Here is a 20,198-nt window from a genome sequence, read left to right on the forward strand (position 1 = left end):
GACAGTTTAACGTCCCAAAAGTGACTCAGGTTCTAAAGGACGCCGTAGTGAAAGGCTCCGGAAATTTCGCCCACCCGGACTTCTTTAACACGCACTGACATCTCACAGTGCACGGGCCTATGGAATTTCGCCTCCATCAAAATTCGACCACCGCGGCTGGGATCGAGCCCGCGTCTTTCGGGTCAGCAGCCGAGAGCCATAGCCGCTGAGCCTCCGCGGCGGCCGACTAATTTGAGTTGTGTACAGCATCCCTTGTATTATTTTATTAGGTTTAATGCCCAAAAGCAACCCAGTCTGTGAAGGACGCCGCAGTGGAGGGCTCCGGATAATTCCGGCCACCTAAGGGTCTTTGACGTGCACTGACATCCCACAGTACATGGGCCTCTAGCATTTCGCCTCCATCGAAATGCGACCGCCACGGCCGGTGTCGCAGTTACGTCTTTCGGGTCAGCGGCCGAGCACCATAACCACTGAGCCACCGCGGCGGCTCTACAGCATCCTTTTGAAATGTGGCAAAAACTATGCAGGCCAAAGTGGTAGGTGATTAATTATCACCTCCGGGAACATTTTTACAATGTATTTGAACATCAAGGAGGGTTTCATTACACACGCTGCCAAATATATTATTCTTACAGAAGCAGTGAAGATATTAACCAAAATGAATCAGGTCAACCATTCAGGTGCGAAACCAAAACGAATCAGATGAAGTGTCCACGTTCCAGCATGTTTACCGTGATTATAATGTTTCACTAAAAATGGTTGTCAACTAACTAGAAAAATTATCCAAGCAGAGATATTAGACCGATTAGGTGATTAAAGGCGCAACTTAAGTGCCCCCCTAATCTATTTTGCGCTCAGTATCGAGCACGATGCCTCCACACTGAATTTATGCATCACTAGGCTTCAGCGCAGGGAACAGCTGCTTAGATTTTGTGTTCACGCTTGTTCAGCGTCGCTGAAAACGCACTTATTATGCAAATGACACGAACGTAACTAGGCTGCTTTCTGCAAGTTTGTAATTATAATCAAACCTATGTAATAGAAAACGCGAAAATAGTGAATGCGCGACACCTGCAGGGCAGAAAAGGGAAGTTTACTATTTTCATTTTAGAGCTGATGCTGCACGAAGCAACATTGAGGTAGTGAAGCCATTAAAAAAAAAACTCACAAGACTCTTATTACTGTGTAACACGAGATTCAATGACAGCTCTTTGCTGTGTGAATGAAATATTCTTTATTCGCCATTACCTGTCTTCTCTTGTCGACGTCGCGTGACGTACCTATGCTGTCACATTTGGCATCACTGTGTTGGGACCACTCAGCCTGACTGCTGGTTATGACGCGTTTCAGTGACCTCACTGCACGCTTACCAAGCAGCATGGCTTGGGGTTGTCAACACCACCAAACCTGGAAACAGGCACTTAGCGGCTATCGCTATAAAATATGGAATACATTACGCCGGGCCAATTGCTGCCATGTTCAGCAAGGTTAGTTAGTTAAGAGAAAGCAAGTTAATAAACCTTTTAAGCTGCTTCATTTGCATCATAAAATTGTTTCTGCAGTCACTATGGACGCTTGATACCATGTGATTTAAATAAAAAAAACTAAGGCAGATGCTGTTTGGAGTGAGATTCAAACAAAGGTGGAATGACTTGGCCTAATTTTCTAGAACATTATGCATATAAAGCAGAAAGCTGAGCTAGTTGTTGTTTGAGATGCCACCATCTAAGTTTATTGTGTCAGTTCCTGGTTTTACGCGATCGTTATTACGTCATCTCACGATACAAGGTTTACAAAGTAGCAACAAATTCAACTTGGATTTTTATGGATCTCCCGCGCTTTTCTTTACAGCATAAAGTGGGGAGTAAGAGTAATCAACCTCTACATTATGCAAAAACAAAGGAAAGGCTTGCTTATGTGCATTTATTCTATTGTGTCTATTGCTTTTCCATTCAGCAGTGTGAATTCATTCGGGCATATTGCTCACTGTTGATTTTACTCACTTATGCGAAGCCTACGGGTCTGCAGTGCACGTGGGGAGGTTTTCTTTGCCTTGCCTCATAAATCGATATCACGGGGGAATGCTGCCGTCAGAATGGCGCACGCTCACGTTACCACTGCCCGACCCCGGCGGCAGTGCGGGTTTGGAGTTTCCTCAGCCAATGACGAGACGAGAAAAGCAATACGATTAGCATCGAATGGCTCTGTTGTCCCGAGCTGGTGCACGTACAGGCATGTCACGCCATAATGCATCTCTCTGGACGCCGTTATGTGGACGGCCTTACAGTAGCGAAACAATACGAACGGTCGTGAAAGCGTGACATTTTTGGAGTGCAGGCAGTGAAGTTGCAGTCGGACATGGACAATCGGCTCCATGTACGCAGCGAATTGCTTGTAGTTTGTTTTGCTTGATTCGGCTACGAAACGAAGAGGTGACGGCTAAGTGCCGAAGGAGGGAAAAGAGCAAATGAGACGAAAACAGACTCGTAGCATCACGTGATCGCCGGAAGAAAGTAGTGGTTGTAATTTGCAAAAATCAGGCATTAGAGCCAGCACCAATCATGCATCATATAATTTTTCTTCATGCAGCATCACGTTATGTTTGACACTATTTATAGATATGCTGTAGATCATTCAGTTCGTATGTATTGTTTCACTACCTCATATATGACGTTCAACCAAAGCTGCGTCGTCGCTATACAGTTCTGGCCTCCTTTTTCTCTCTCTCGCTATATCATGTCTGTTCACTCACAAAATGTGTGACTAAATTAGTTCACTATCATTTCGATTGTACTTTATTCTTGTTTTGTGTTGTTTTTTAAATTCAGGCTGGAATGTATTTACGTGCAAGATATAACCAAAGCTGAGCTGGAATTTTTAAGATGGACAAACTTCATCGGCGCCTCTAACGAAAAGCGCTCTTTTAACGCTTGAGCGTTAAGGCTACCGTTTAGCGCAAAACCCCGTGGTGTCCAGGCGGCGTTGCTGTGTCGAGAAACCCGTGTCACGCGTCACGGCATGCGTGTATGTCTGAAATAAAAATGATTGAAGTGATGATTCGAAATGTGAAGCAAAGATCAGTGCATGTCTGATATGACTTAACTTTATAAAGTAACTGATTTTTTAGTCTCGATTCGAACCCATAACCTTTGGGTCGCCCGTTCGGCGCGCTACCGCCTAGGTAGGTCATGTCGCGAAGCGCTGACCGTGTTCGATGCAATGCTGCTTGCGGACCGTGCTCCCTGCTCTGTCGCGAGCGCTGAGCAATGCTTTTGTGGCGCAGATGCGACAATCGAACTTTCTGCGCGGAGAATCCAGCGCCAGCAAGAAAACGACGCCCAGCGCTACATCCTGCGCCACAATGAGGCGATTTACATGCCCGCGAAGTATGGGGCTCCATTCGCTTGCGAGGGCGCTCTGAAATGCTTCTTCGCCGTTACTTTTTGCCAGACCAAGTGCTACACAAACCGCACAAAGAAGGCCTACGGCGGAGGCAGTGTACGTCGCTGGAGGGAAGCTGTATCAGGCCCGTTAGACGATTTCCGGGATCCGCATCCCCTACCAAAGATATACACTCGCGCCATTTGATTTGTAGTGCCTGCCCAATTTTTTCCCTCTTCCTAGTATTTCCGAGTCGATGCCTCCTGAAAGGTACGGAAGCAATGCCCCACTGCTGACATTCTGGCAGTGCCGCAATGCGGCTGAACTGCATGACTAGGCACGTGGACTAGGGTCCGTATTCCGAGTTTGTCTCATAATAAAAAGCGTCATAATCTGCCGCAACGGAACCACCTGATTGGTCGTAACGCCGGAAGTGCAAGTGGTGGTTCGGATGCAGCGAAAAGGGTCGAAGAAACCGGATGGTGACGTCAAACACATAGCGTACGCAGCAGATGCTCGACAGCCAACATGGCGGCGCGCTCTGAAGTAGAGCCTCTCGCTTCGAAGTGAACCGATCGATGTTACCGCGTTTTTCGGCCCGTGAACTGGTTATAAACTGGATACGGACTTTCGCTTCGTCTTGTCTTGCCTATAACAAATTGGATGGACGATAAATTTTGCCTGTTTTTTATTTCGTTGGATGATTCGGTAGCTCCTGGGCCTATCGAGCACCGGTCTCTTGCATAAATTGTTCTCTTCATTGAAACCGGATGGCGCCGCTGTCATCGGAGTTGCCGCGTCTGCGTACGTTGAATGATGCAACATAAACCACAATGTCCCGCGGAATGTTTGGTTTTACTGCACGCAGACATGTATTTTCTATTCCAGAACTCTCTATTAGGTGTTGAAGCGTCCTGCACCATAACCGTGTGTAATGCCTTGGCCGCGTGAAGCCGCTTATGTGCACGGATGGTCAGTCGCCAGCGACGCGGTACTACACCGACGCGTTTGACATAGCAGAGGCCGTTTTTCGGCGTTTTTACGGTTTTCGATAACCGCGGTAGTGTGGCTCTGCATTGAGCTCACGAGTTAGCTAGCGAGTTAATTTTCAGGCGTCAATGGGCATGTCTGCGCTTCGTACCATGGTGAACCTATAGAACCTTCGTCTGCAAAGTCTCCCAGCGCATATGTGAAGAAAAACACAGCAAGAAGATGCTTTTAGCTCACCCCTTTTATTTATTTGCTGCAGAAAAATTAAAAACCTAACAGCGTCATCTCGCCGTTCTTGCAATGCCTGCATAAAAGGAATGAAAAACGTAAATTACCGTCTGCCCAACCATCCCATCACAGCACCAATTTACATTCAGCGATGTTGCAAACGGCAAGTCGTCACGGCGTCCTGGTTCAGCCCGGCACAATACGCGCATTGTGCAGCGAGTGAGTGCATGCAACAATGTTTCCTCTGCGTTCCCTTTTCCTCAAGATGAATGTAAAACTTCGTGTTGTGCGAACAAGCTCGCTGCCTTTTACTTACCATCGGCGATCGACGGCTGTAGGGGCCGCCTTCTTCAACGAAAAGCATGCATGCGTAGTTGCGTACAATATTTTCTTCTTTAAGTACAATTCCGACCTTTACGGTGCAGAAAAGAGTGCCTGAACTATTGCTTATATTTGTTGAAGTTAGTTGGGTAAATAAAAGAGCTTTGATATTGGCCCATTTACAGTGGAATGCGAAGCGCAACCAAGCTTGTGGCTGAATGTTTCTTCTGTCGCATTGGTCGCGTTCGATTTCTCGGCAAAGAGCAAAAGCGCTGCTGGACGTTCCGCCGCGGCAACTGCAACGCAGTCACATCCTGCCGCCACTCACAGTCTCAACTGAACGGTCATCCGCTTCCGGTGTTTCGACCAATCAGGCGTGGCCGCTGCGGCAGATTATGACGCTTTTTATGATGACACAAACTCAGAATACGGCCCCGGGTGTGCCGATATAGGCTCGTCTTCGTCTATGCTGCGCGCTGCTGTCCTGCGAGTGCTGCCCGAGCTCACGACTCTGTTGACAAGTCCTACGTTTATCGTTCGTGATATGCAAGGGATGAGGAAAAGTTCTGGCTTGCTTGATAATTAATATCTTGAGACCTACAAAGAGAGAAAGTGAAAACGCGTTAGATGATTACAAATGTCCAGCGGCAAAGTGCACGTTGTAGCTTTCGAGCGTAGCACGTGGGAGCAAAAGCCGCTAAAGAAAGGTTATAAGAAGGACGGTAGAATGACCGCATGGAGCATGGCGATATTAAATGTCGGACGCACCAACAGGTGAAGTTAAAAATCGATCCCTCCATGTAAAGCATGAATACCTGCTGTATTGCTCACGGTTAATATCATAACGCTATTTTAACACTGTTTATTTTATAATGGATAACAATCTTTAGACCGCTCACATTTCATTACTTGAACCCGAAACTCAATTGAATTAAGATGCGATGTCCTTTTTTACAGTAAGCGCATGGTAAATGCAAGGAGGATACTTTAATAAGCCTTCAATATTCAGGATAATACTGGTGTGTCAGCACGTATGCAGACAGTTCTTTTCCATCGGAATTTGAATTTGTGTTCTTTTTTCCTGAAATCTTCTCTGTAAAGAAAATTTGAGCATCAGCAAAATATTCGGTTATATTAAACCTTTGGCTCCCGCCGCTACGCATATATAGAAGACTGTAATCAATATCGATCCACGTCCAGCTCGCTTCAAAGCTTCCCCGACATCTGCTGCTCGGAAGACGCAGCCGGAAAGCCGACACGAGCCACTGCACACATTTAGAGCGCCGTCGCAAGGAAATGAGATTTTAAGTCGACGAGATCCGGGGAAAAGATGATGGAAAATGTGCGGTCGTAAGAGGAAAGAATTAAAGCAAATCGCACTGGAAGCAAAGGTGTGTTTTAAGTTTATCTGCGTCTACCTAATAAAAGATTCAAAAACACCGATGTAAACAAAATGAAATAAAAAATTGCGGCTTCGATGTTGCAGCGTATCAAGAGCATAGTGAAATTTTATGCCTGTGCGCAGTTTTGAGAACTAGCGTCCAGCATGTCTTGAAGAGCTGCAGAAACTTAACTTGTGGTGAGTAGATGGTATTGATAGAGGTAGACAAATTTCGAGTAGCAACGGTCAACGGAACTTTTGCTGTCCAATACGTGCATGGCCTTAATTAACCCACTGCATTTACGCATGTGCGCGCTCTGCGCTCAGTTTTGCTGCCGTGCGTGCACACTTCGCGTTGCGTGTAAGCAAGCCTTTGTTAATTTCTCTGCGGCTTTTTTTTTTCGTGCCGTTATCGAGAACAGCGACCGTGCGGTCAACGTAAGCTTCAAGCGAAGCATCGCCCACCTGTCAAGCTTCTTCCGCGGCTGAGTGTCCGAAACCGCCGCGGAACTCGAGTGCATGCTGCAGAGACGCCACTCTACAGGACGTTCCTTGCTTCCTGGCTCTTGGCCGCTACACTTGCCAAGGCGGTCCTGCTTTCGCTTTGCTGCGCCAGAATCTCTGCAGCTCTGACGCGTTGTCGTGGCCTTCGCAGCGCCTGCAGAACACTCCCCACGAACCGCCGCATTCCGCTTGCCCCGACTTCTTATTCTCCTGCTTGTTCATTCACCGACAACGTCTCTTTTTTTCTCGGTTCATGTAGCGTCCATTTTGCTTTTCCGTCCCTTGGTTCTTTTCTGGCTCTCTTCGCACTGCACTTCTGGCGCGAAGCCACCGCTTATAAAGGCCCCACGTAGAACGCGAACTTTTGCAAGTGGAAATGCCTCCTAGAAACGTGCTCGTCTTCATCGTGAACCAGGCCAAGGAAGGCTTGAGGAGGGTCAGCTTTGCTGTTGTTGTACCATGAAAGAAACAAAATTGGGGCAAAATCTGAGCTATTTGCACGCTACACGATTCTCGCCGCGGAACCAAGAGGCGTAGGTTGGAACCCCTTGAGAGTTTAAAATTCTCAAGTTTATTTTTTATGCACTCTTCTAGTGGTACGAGTGGGCGGGCCAAAATTTACGGGCAGGCTAGGGCACGAATGTTCGCGTTAAATGCATTCCAACATTAAAATGTCACAGGATGGTTACTACTAGGAAGCGTGAGACTGTGGTGGTGGTTATAATGAAATTATTCATTTGACATGTTTGCTATCTCTAGTAGAGCGCGCGTGCCGTTATGTTCTCGCTCGCAATCTCAATGTGTTACTTTTCTTTAACGTGCACAAGGCTGTATCCGAGTAGCAGTTGCGTATTCGTGACAGCAGTGTTAAGATCGTTGCTCGTTTCACGCATGGGAGAGCAACTGCAAGCATAGGATAACCGAGATGTAGCCTACGACAACAAAAGTGACAAAAAATATAGCGAGCTCAAGCAAAACGCAATCTCTCTTTTCCCCGTGGATTTGGTAAACGTTAAGTAGTGAGATGTTATAAGAAATATGAAGGAAGAAGGGAATTTTTAAATGGTTGGCGAAGGAAGGTAGTGGCAACACCTGCTACCAATTGCGCGGACATTCTGTCCTCTTTCCGCGGGCAGTTAAAAACGAACAACGAGTCTGAATCTTATACGAACAAAGGCACGACCAATACATTAAGGGTGGACGTGGCTTTCAAATGCCCGAAAATTGGCCAAAAATTTATTTCTTAGAATCGTTGTATCCATTGTATGCGTCGTTTGTCACGCCGTCACGAAGTTTCTTTGCTGAAATCGACCGAGCAGTACTGTACGAAAAATGTTCCACGAATCGCGGCAGGTGTGAATTGCGGTGAAACGCTCGAACACTGAGCGTTTTTCTCCGTTATGTTTTTCTGCCATAAACACTCGCATTGCAGAGCAGATTTATTCTGTACTGCTTCATCTATTTTGATCCGAATTGTTATGTTGCACTTCAAGGACAAATTTGCAGGTCAAGATGTTGTTTGATTTCAAATTTAAGAATGCTAAGTTTCTTGTGTGAAAATTTGTTCTCGCTCTAGCTATATCAAGGAACACTGCCCCGCAAAAAAATTCATAACAAAAACAAGTGCTTTACGAAAAAAGATATCCTAAGAATTTCTACACCTCTGGAACATAACTAGCAGGAATGTAAGGAATGTTGAATCTGCCTTTTGCCACGTTTTGTTAATTATGCAGCCTCTCACAAGAGACGGAGTGAGAGAAAAACTGTATATTAGAGAACAATCTTCTGGGCGTATTAAGTCGAAATTATGTGAAGTAGCCGTAAAATTACTTCTTTGACGGTCTAAAATTTTAATTGAAATATTTAAATAACACTTCTGCACACAGCAGCGTCCCTCACGAAAGTCAGGGCAACGGAAGTCTCTAAGAGAAAGTTTCAGAGTGCAGTTTTTACGATTGCAGAGCTTCGGTTTAATTAAAGGGGCTACTAAATACTTAAAACACATTTTTCTTGCGAGCCTCGCGGCAATAGCCAGCTTTTAACGACCTTCCTCAGCACCTTCGTGTCGTTGCTGCCTCCTACCCAGTCACAGGAAATGTTTTCGAGGCAGGCTGAGGACGCCGCTAATGGCTAGCGGCTATTACCACTTAGGCGCCTGGACTTAAAAAAAATTCTAGCGGACAAAAAAAACCCAGCGCCGGGCTATTTGGTCGCTTATTTGGAACAATATTACTCTCCTTTAAAACTCGGCTTGAAAGTTGTCACGCACGCTCGTAACCAAAGCAAGGGTACACCAGAAAAATATTTCGCCCAATTCCTTCAACAGCGCAATTCAAGCACTGTGGTGACGTGGCGTGGTAAATCCTGTGCAGCCATGCCGGCGTGTAGGCGGATTTATTGCTCTAGTGATTCAAGGAGGTTGCTTTCTCTCGCGATACACCGCGTGTAACACTAGGATGATGCAGAGGCGTCCCATTTGATGAAAACCGATGTAATGCCAGCTGCTTGAGAAACCATCGTCTTTCGGGATGGCCACCGATGGTGGAAGTGACCGAGCCTCTTGAGATCCGCAGTTGTGGTACAGGCTAGCTGCTCTCGTATCATAGTACGCTCCGATATGACAGGGAAGCCGCTGGAGGCACTTTCAGCCATGTGGAGAGAACATGTTGCAAGCAAGTGAATACATCAGTCAGCACCTCTCTGTTAATCAATCAGGGCGCGCGGAAAGCTGGGTTGTTGGTTGTTCGTACGTGTTCTAAAAAGACTATAGCGCTTTAGACGGAGACCAAAAAATAAAATAAGCCAGGACGCGCGCTTGTTCAAAATTCATTTATTGATAAATATTTTATATGAAATCGATGGCTTTTGACTTGCGTTTAGAAATCATGTGAGTGCAAGAGGCTTATGTAAGTTTGATGACTACGGTTTTGGTTAGCAAAATCATTTTAGCTCGGCTGACGTTCTAGGGAAACATCTGTTCCCGTTAGGTGGCTATTCCGCAGTCCTGTATCCAACGCTGTTTGATTCTCTCCGGGACCTATTGTTGAATACCACTAACCGCTAACGGCTGCTCGTTTCCTTGGTCGCGCTGCATGCTGCTGCCTAGCGTGCAGCTTGATAACAGCACCTGCTCACGCAGAGATAAAATCGCGCTTACACGCCACATCACTTCTTCGGAAACGAGGTTTTATTTCGATGATCGGCCACGCTGTTCCATGTGTCGCAAGTCTACTGCAGTGTGAGAAACCAGGCGGGAATCATCTTTGGGAGCAACAGAAGCACAGAACACGCTTCGGCAAGTACGAAGCCGTGAATCGTTGTACCTGGATAGCGTCGTCGTCCTGACGGGAGTATGGACGAATACAGCACTTTCGGTTCCTGCGTTCTGCGGCATCGCATGCTCACTGCACACTTCTGGTGCGGCGCCGCAGGCGAACCCCGTCTTCACTGAAAGACAAGAGGCTGCGATGGGACCGGACCATCTCTCGCTTTCACGAGGAGTTGGAGGAGGAGGAAAAAACTTTACTATACTGTAGTGCTTTTTCTTTTTGGGGCATCTTCGGAGATGTTCTCTCCTTGGCTGTATCCCCAGGAGTCTTTATCTGTCGAGCATGTCCAATTTTAATCAATGGTCGGTTGCCCTCTGTCCAGGGCTCCGCTGGCCACTGCCGCCCGTTGAGCTCGGTGTACCAGACCTTGTTGGTCTTCAAAGCGGTCGCTGGACAGCAGACTCTCCCAATGCTCCCGAGAAATGCATTCGAGAGCGTCTCAGCCATTGAGTCGTTTATTAGGTGCGTCGCCACAGAGGCGATCGCACTACGACTAAGAATTTCTTCTTTGCTTTGATTAACTCAGGCCAATTACGCACGACCATGACGCGATACAAAAATTTCCAGCAATGCACAGCAAAGATCCCTACATCTGCTCGAGCGAAAATCCTTAACACAGAGAGAGTAATGGTTCGGCATTTGTTGGCGGTTGGAAAAATTTGGAAGCCGTGCCACGTGCTATGATAAGAAAAATGATAAGTATAACGTTAAGTGCTCTGACTAATAGAATTCTATTGAGAGGAAGCCTATACGGGAGTGGCAGGGAGTCGTGAGGATAGAAAAGAACATTCTGTGTGGATAGGATGGCCGTCGCTGGCGTAGGATAGCACACTTTGCAGGTCAATGTGCGCGGGCATCTTTTCCTGCAGTGCTCATGAGAGTGATGATGGTAGTGAATACAGAAACTGCTGTATATCGTCACGCTTACTCATAATGCTATCATGGGATCATAACAGTCTTGTGCGCCCGAAGCGCAACACGATGAATGAACACGTTGAAAAAGTTAGGTACAAGCTGTCGACGGTTGTTGGTATCGCATCCCGACTACAATATTTCTTGCCGAAGTGTATTAAGCAGACGCTGTACAATGCACTGTTTCCTTCGGTTGTTAATTACTGTTTCCTGATCTGGGCTACAAAGTCATTTACTAATATCAAACGGTCACATCTGCTTCAGAGGAAAATTGTTCGAAATATTTGATTTTTACTTATTTACTGACATACTGCGAACCATGGGAAAGTCCAAGCTGGAAGGGCACTTTACGCAGTAAAAAAAAAAAGTGCAAATAAAATAATACAAAATATAGAGCACTTGGCCACTCACAACATAAATGGCGCTTACAACATAAAGAATTTGAAAAGTAATAAAACCTTAAGGCGTAAGAGGAGCTCCGAGGTTTAATACAAAAGATACACAAAATTTTCAAGGAACCAGTCAGCATAGAAGGCATTTGAAACAATCTAGGAGCCTGCAGCTGAATAATAAAAAAACAACCGTTCGCAATTCAAAAAAACTGAACCGATCTTTGCATTCCTTGGCGTCACCCCCCTTTCACAAACTCTGAAAATATACTGTTAAGGCCATATAAAACAAGTATAGACAGATAATTCTTATATGACACATCTGCCAAGTTTTGAGCGGTAAGAACTTAAGTACGCTACGCGTACTAATTTCTCTTCGTTTGGGCCCAAAACTAGAACGAATTGTGGTCGCCGAATGGTTTGCAGCACTCTTCCATGTTTATTGAAGTAATCATATGAATGATGTACACTTAAGTAAAGGCGCTGTCGTGCAATTGTACTTCGCTTTTGTATTTCGCTTAAACCTCGCACGAAAAGTAACCTAGAGTAAAGCGAAACAGTGCACGCCACAGCACGGAGAAAGCCTCTACTGAAACCGACAAGAAACAGCGCGTCCACACAAATATGGAACCGACACTTAATCGCACTATTGAGATGTTTAAGAGCTACGTACTACGAAAAAAGCCTCTTGGGCATTGAAATCGTGTACACGGATTTCCAGCCATAGTAGAAGAAAAAAAATCCCACACGACCGATGTGAACAACATGATTGCGTGGTTTTGCTAATTACAATAATTGAAAATAGTCTCACTCGCAAACGATCACTGCAGTGAAAGGCCCGGCATGATCAAGCCGAGATTCATTTCAGAGACGACTTTTCTTTCGTCTCTTGCAAACTTTAGAGAACCTAAAGAAATCCGTTTCTTTGTCAAAGTCTCTGCGAAATTGGGGCAAGGCGCCAGCTTCCCTGAAGTCCTTTCAATTCCCAAGCGAACCCTACGCGAGATAGTCTGTGAAAAGACTGCTTTGATTGATTTTATTTTTTCTTCCCAAGCTCCAAGCTGGAGCCAATCTGAATGTTTAGAACAGTTACGCTTCAACTTGAATCTTTCGGCTCAGTACGAAGACGCTGTTTTTTATCCCTTTTTAGGTACAAGTAATGAATGCGCCAGTGGCCCCGAGTACGTTTTCTGAAGCAAACGGTGTGTCTTTAGCCTCAAACGCAAAACATGTAGCACGAATTTCGCGATAGAGGTCTCACTTTTACTGGAGCCAACGACGGTGATTGAATGTGAAGCAACGCTTGAATGACTCTTAATAAATGAGTGCAACATTTGTGATGCAAGCAGATTGCTCGTGTGTGTTTGCCTTTTGCCTTCTGTACTGCTTTCCTCAGCCGTATCCCTAGTCCTGAGCATAGCAAAGTGTGACGCCCTCTATTGGGCCCACGCTTTCATATGCGAGGGTTCACGCAAAGTGACATGAAAAGAGACACTGGGCACGACAATGAGAGAACGGGTTTATTAATAAAATAATGAGTCGGGCTGCTAGTGTCTGTGCGGTTCACCCAAGCGGGCATGTCTTTCGCAGTCGGCGCACACCTGAAGTTTTGTTTCCGGCTGTGGAGGCTGAGGTATTTCGTTGCAGTAGTGGCGGTTGCAGGGCTGCACAGATGGGCGGAACGGGCAGGCGGGCTGTGTTGCCACCTAAGTGGTGGAAGGTGTCAGATCGCTCTCGGATTTCTCCTACTTCGTGCCCTTCTTCTTAACCACGAAGCAGGGTGCCGAGGAGTTCCCTTTAGTCCCCTTTTATCCCTTCGTCGAGGGTCGACGCCCTCTTCCCCGCTCTCGCATTGCAGCGCTGGCATGACGCGGCAACTTCACGCGTTTATTTAGATACGTGGCGATTTCTCTCTTGGACCGGCCAGCGTGCAACACGAAACGTGGCGATTTACCAGACGTCGAGCATTCCTACGGCGGCCCCGGAATACGGAGGGCTCCGCTCAGGGGGTGGTCGCGTGCACGCAGCTTCCGCTGGCCTGGCTGTTGCCGCACACACGGCTTAAGGCGCGCTCACACTAGCGGGAAGCTTCCCGCGCCGGCACAGCGTCAACGTCGACGCTGCCTCGCAGCTCCTCAGAATGACGCTCACACTGCGCGCGTTTTCTCGCTGCGGTTGTCTTGGAATGTGGAGAGAGGAGGCATGAGGGAGGACCCGAACGAGCAGAAAGAGAAGGGGATAGTCACGTGACACCAGAGAAGACTGGAAAGCGCACCCTGCTAGCTCCCCTCCCGTCGCCCTGGCAAAGCAGCCGCCGAGTGCCCGGCCGGCCGGCCGGCCGGACGCGCGCAGCCTCCGCCTCCGCCGACGGGGTCACTGAACTGGGACCGACGTCACGGTTCACGGTCGGCGCCCATTGGCTGTTCTGGTCACCGGCACGGGAAAAATAGGTACCGAACCCATCGCTCCGCGGGACGGCAGAGCAGGCTGTCCGCGGGAGAAAAACCGGCTTGGGCGGGAAGCGGCACGCGGAAAACGCCCGGCGTTGCGCGTTTTCCCGCTAATGTGAGCGCGCCTTTACACACGAAGCGGTTGCGTTTGTCACAAAAGGGAGCGACAAGTGAGAACGTTTATTTGGAAATGCTGATAATATTTTGAGCGTAACTAGTCTGCAGCATTTATTTTACATATGGGGTGTAAAATATATGGGAGAACGTTTAGCGATACGTGTTAAATCGGCATTCATTTATACAGGGACCCAAAGTAAGTTTAATTACCAAATGAACGTTTGCAAATAAACTTTCGCATGATGTAAATTTGAAGCAGCCATGCCAGGTGTAGGAAGTAAAACTGTAACCTAAAGCCACAGAAATATCAGACGAAGAACGTTGCTCATAAAACAACCGGGTTAGGCTTTGGCAGCGACAAAAACTTGCCATATAGGCAAACACTCTTTTTTACTTCGCCTTTAGGAGTGAAACGCAACTGCGTGTTGCAGCACTGCCAGGGAGTCCACGGAACGCCATCGGCCGTTCGGCGCGACGCCTTACCCTTTAGACAAATCGCTCCGCTACGTACGGTGAAACGGACGCGCGGAGCGGTAAACCACGCAGAAGCGCTGCCAGGCGCCTTGCCGAAACGCGCGGGACTCAAGTTGCAATCATATTTCGTAGGCCCATCGTTCTCGACAAACCCGATGCCACGAACGCCAGCATAGCTTCCGCGCCGAATGAACGGGCAGCAAGCCGCAAGGTTCCTGGTGTACGCGCTTTGGATGTGCACTGCGTTGTTCGCCGCTCACCGCGTGATTCCTGCGTGCCCGCACGGCCCCACTGCGCCCGAACGAGACGAGCGGGAGGCGCGAGGCACCCTAGGAAGCGCTGATGTCGCGCGCCATCTGTTGGGGCAGTGGCGCACATTGAGAGGAGGAGGAGGAAGAATTTTTCGCTCACGGCCGACGCCGACGACACCTGATTTTCTGCGAGACGAGCACCTTAACGCTTTCGCGTTAATATTTTTTAACAAAATTTTTCATTTGCAAACTTGGTGCTCGACTTCAATGTCAATTAAAAGCCAGCACAGGCCCCATTTCTCTTAAACTTGTCGCTGTCGGTATATGTCACTCTTAAAAAGAGACCCGCCGTGTGTTGACGTGCTTTTCTCAGATAATACCTCATTTCACCATGACAAGTGTTCAAAAAGGTTGGCGCATTTGTCCCGCCAAGGCTCTTGCGATGGCGCAAACAGCGCCAACACCACAAAGTCATCGAATAGATATCGCACCGCTCTCTTCTATCGCCAGAGAAAAAAAAAATTCGCTCTTGTACAGAAGCGGATCTGCAGTTCTCGTCCACTGAACATGTCACTTCGTTCGCAGCAGTCTGCAGCATTTTATACAAGAACACTACTGTCATTGTTATTCTCATCCGACGACAGCTGTGATGGCTTATTTTTCGTCTTGTTTTGTGCATGTATGAACGTCAATAAGAGCTTGTCACAGGCTTCAAAGCCTGAGTAGATGAAAGCGCACCCACAGAATATCTCAGAACATTGTTGCGCAAATTGAAATATGAAGATGATTGTAACCAACGCTTGTACTACAATTTATAAGACATCGCCGGCGAAGCGTAACTGTGACAGCGCAATCATAATGGGGTACTCGGAGAGTAATTGTAGACTTTGCTTTTACTCCTATCGGTAGCAGAGCCCTCAGTTCACGGTTGTGAACGACGCCCATATAATGGTGTTTAATTTTAGGTTTCTCATCTTCCTGCCCAGTGCAAGTGTCTATGTATGCATGGAAAATTTGAGCTACTCCAGATCGTCTCACAAAGTTCATGATTAATCGCAGGAACTTTTTTGTTCCCCGGAACGTATGTCTATATTCCAAGGTGATGTGCATTAGCACCAAGGTCAAAAGAAAAAGAGAGGCAGGAAGAGACGGCCTTCCGCTTTTCTTTCAGGAGTCACATGAAATACGACGAAATGAGTGGATAGTGCAGCGCTGCTGCGCTGATGGCGGCCTCATTAAGACGGTCGTACACACATGACAAGGTGCTCGCATTAAGTTACGGCGCTTTGCATTCCTCATAGCGGTCCAGAAACCGTTGGCGGAACGTGCGCTGTACGTGACGATACGCTAGCGTTAGTACAGCCGCGATGGCAAAAAAATTGGTGGCAGCTCGCTTGGGTGTTCGTGTGGCGCTTGCAGCGCTGAACGAGCGGCTTGGGGCACGTTGACAAGAACTCTAGCGGCAGTCTACAAAGTATGGAGTGCGCTTCGGCGCCAGAGACGTGAAGGGTATTCCTCTGGCGAGATGCGGAGACTGGTTTGTGGTAGCGGTTCCCGTTCCTCACCCGTTAGAATTGACGCAGCTTGGTAACAACTTGAGATGCATGCGAAGCTGGCTTGGCTGTTTTACTTTCTCGTTTTTCAGACTTCTTTTTGCGCAAACAAACCTCAGAGTCTTACTTGCTTTTTCTAACCAACTTAACTGCTGTTTCGTTTCTCAGAATAACAAGTCATCTCACTTTTTTTTTGCAGTGAAAGTTTTTTACGGCATGATTAAAAGCCATATAGGAGGTACTATCACGCTAGTATGAACTAGTATCACGTCACAGATGCCGCTTATGAAATTTTATGAGCTGGAGTGTGCGAATATCGACTATGTCAAATACTAATGGAAACAAATAGGTATAATTTGGAATGTCGTATCGCAGAACAAAATATATTCTCGTGTATATATATACAACTCTATCTAAAAACTCCAAGAACTCTAACTAAAAACATGAAAGAGCAATTAAAGACGTCAATAACGAACATGCGTATGGTCGGTAACTGACAAAAAATGATTTAACCCGAAAGAATTAAGGTGATACGCGAAAATTACAAAAAAGAGAGTGTTGGCGTTGTCCCCCGGCGTGAAAGTGATGTGTGAACAAGTGTCACCGCAAAAGCTCACAGCTTCGACGTATATTTTCACGGCGTATAGGCCCACGACAACAGCTGCTCGTCATGCGCCTCTTCCAAAACTATACGAACAGTAACCTCAGATGCGCAAGGTTTTTAATAAGGCAGGGTTAGAGGCGCTCCTATTTAACTTTAATCTTATTCAGCTCATGGTCCAGGTGGGATATTACGTCACGTCCTCAAGATCTGCTCCCACAGTATTGAATCTATTTTGGCTGAATTATTTCGCAAGTCGTTAAATTCTAAAAAACTACCTCTCGGCTCGAAAATGGTGAATATAACTTGATTTTAAAAACGACCAAGGTAATTTGGTAAGCGAGTCGAGGCCACTATGTTTGACGTCTCGTAGTTGTAAAACACCAGAACATTTTGACGAAACACGGGACGCCTACGAGTGGAAAAATAGATCTGTATGGACGTGCCGGCCCCCATCACGGAAGTCTTGTTCACAATGGCTTGTGAACAAGGCCATTGTGAACAAGACCCCCGTGCTAGGAGTCGAAGCGTGAATACAAATCAATTTCCTCACTGGTCGCCGTCCCGTTGTTCGTCAAACCGTGCCCCACCCCCCCCCCCCCCCCCCCCGGCAATGCACCAACTCGCCCAATGATCTCTGCCTCCCGGTTAGACGGAATTCCGTCACATTCCTAATTTCAACACCAGAACATATTATTTATTCTGTTCTTATTAAGTACCTTCATGAAAATGAAAACAAAAATCGGTTTTGGGGGAAAACAAATGGCGTAGTATGTCTCACATCTCGGCGGTGACCTGAACCACGCCTTAAAGGAAGGGATAAAGGAGAACGGAATGGAATAGGCTTGGGAAGGTTGGTAATTCATTGTAACATAGTAATCATAGGGCGGGAAGAACGCAGGACGAAGGCGAGACAGGACAAGCGCTACTTTCAACACAGCGGACTTATTGCAGACCAGGGGCATATATACGCAACTGATACAGCCGACGGAAAGGAGATAAAAGATCATAACTAAAGTGCCACATGCCGTCATGCCATGAATTCGAGCTATTTCCTTGATAATGCCCCACACGGCCTGCTGACGCATTGATCTCCTGCCTTGCTATCTCACACGCTTCCTTGATTTATCTAGTCAAGTCGTTATGGTGCTGATACAAAATGACGGTCATATCGAACATGGGATGGCAAGGTGGTTCTGAGAAACATTTTTTTACAATGGGCTACCAGATGGCCGTCTGTGGTGATGTTTCCTACTTTACTGTTGTGATTTTGGAGGAGCACGTTCAATCACCTGCCCGTTTGCCCTATGTAGTGCCTACCACATGAAAGTAGAATTTTGTATACCACTCCCTTCCTGCAAGAAACTTGGGCATTCCTGTGCTTAATTCTGCACTGACGTTTCCGCGTTCGATTAGGCCAGCTCTTTTTGCACACACTCAAAGGTTTTTTAGGCGCCGTGAATGCAACTTTTACGCCAGAACGTTGCCCTACCTTCCTTCAATTGTGTGAGACCTTATGCAGGTAGGGATTCATGACTACCTTTTCTTTCTCTCTTCTTCTTCTATTTTCCTTCTCGCCTAAAAGAGGGAGTGAAAGAAGAAAGGAAGAAAGAGGTGCTGCAGTGGAGGGCTCCGGAATAATTTCGACCACCTGGAGATTTTTAACGTGCACAGACATCGCACAGCACACGGGCGCCTTAGCGTTTTTCCTCCATAAAAACGCTGCGGCCGCGGTCGGGTTCGAAACCGGGTACTCAACTTACCGTCTTCATCCATGAAGTTTCACTTCAGAATAATATTCAGAGAGATGCTGTTTCAACTGATTGCTCGAAAGGTTTTGATGTAGTCCTGCGTACCTAATTTACTTTCGTACTCTTCCTGACTCACTTTTCGGTTCGCTCAGATACTACTGCGAATGGCTGCAAAAAAAAAATGGTTTTAAATGATGTATGATAACAAATGGTTCATGTTTTGACAGGCGTGCCTCAATGGTCGGACCTTGGGCCCCTGCTGTTTTTCAGTTACATCATTGATTTAACTTAACTGAAGGCGTCGTTTCGACTGTAAGATTTTACACGGACAACTGCGTAGCTTACCATCCTGTGTGATGTTCTGAAGATATGAGCATGTTTCAGTCACATCTTTTAATTATTCGCTATTAGTGTGTCGTCAAACAGAAGACGGATTTTAACTTAGGAAAATGACATCATGTAAAATTTACAAACAAAAAGAAAAGGTCTATACGCCATACTTTTTTTTAGAATATTCTACTTCTTCCTGTTGACGAGGTCCAATACCTGGCGCCACAATGACTGCAACATTCAACTGGGCATCCCTCATTAAGTTAACGAGCGCTAAAGCATGTCGCCTTTTACACATTTTTCAGAGAAAGCTCAAGTCGGCACCCAAAGCTTTGAAGAAAACTTTGTACCATTACTAATATGAGGCCGATGTTGGAATACGAGTGCGTAGCGTAGGACCCGTTCAAAAATGTTCTTGATGACAAGCTAGACCACGTTGAACAAAATTATGCAAGATTGTTCATGCGCATCGAAGGCAACGGTATCAGGGATCCGCTAACAAGAAAAGTCTGAAGTTGAAGTTGCTGTCTGCACTAGGAAAGGTATTCAGGTAAAAAGATTTGCAGAATTTTAACAGCGGTAAAACAAGAATCTACAAGAACAAATATTTCAAGCAACCTTATTATCAGTTCAAAGGACGAGACAATCAGAAAAAAAATCGAGCCATACTAAAGTCGCATAAATGCATATTTATGTTTTTCATTATTTCCACGAACAGTAGAAGAATGCAGTTGGCTCCCAGGTAAGATAGGGTCGGTCTCTATTATTTCATCTGCCATAGAGACTATCACATCCAACAGAAGAAGATAGAAGGAAATAGCCGAAGTAGATTGATGCCCTTGTTTTGGAATTAACTTTTACACAGCTCATAAATGTCTGTAAGAAACTAAGTCATGAGTGTTGAATAGTTCATCAGAGGCGTTAATATTTGCCCCTGACGACAATGAGACTCGCAAAGTTTTTAGTATGTTTCACTGCCAGCTTAATTACTGTCTCAAATCATGGGGCTACGCCTATGACTTGCCTATGAAAGTCAGCAATGAGTTGGCAAAACGCTCGCGTCGCATTCTCACAATTTTAAAATACTGACAACATATTGCATCGCCATGCTCAATAATAACACTGTTCAGTGTGCACTCTGTGATTAAAATACATGTGTAAAATCCATTTTTCATTGTTCTCATCATTCGTGGCTTCTCATATCGGAGGAAAATTGTATTCTGCCACACTTCTAAC

This window comes from Amblyomma americanum, chromosome 2 (assembly GCF_052857255.1).
Source record: "Amblyomma americanum isolate KBUSLIRL-KWMA chromosome 2, ASM5285725v1, whole genome shotgun sequence".
NCBI classification, from domain to species: domain Eukaryota; kingdom Metazoa; phylum Arthropoda; class Arachnida; order Ixodida; family Ixodidae; genus Amblyomma; species Amblyomma americanum.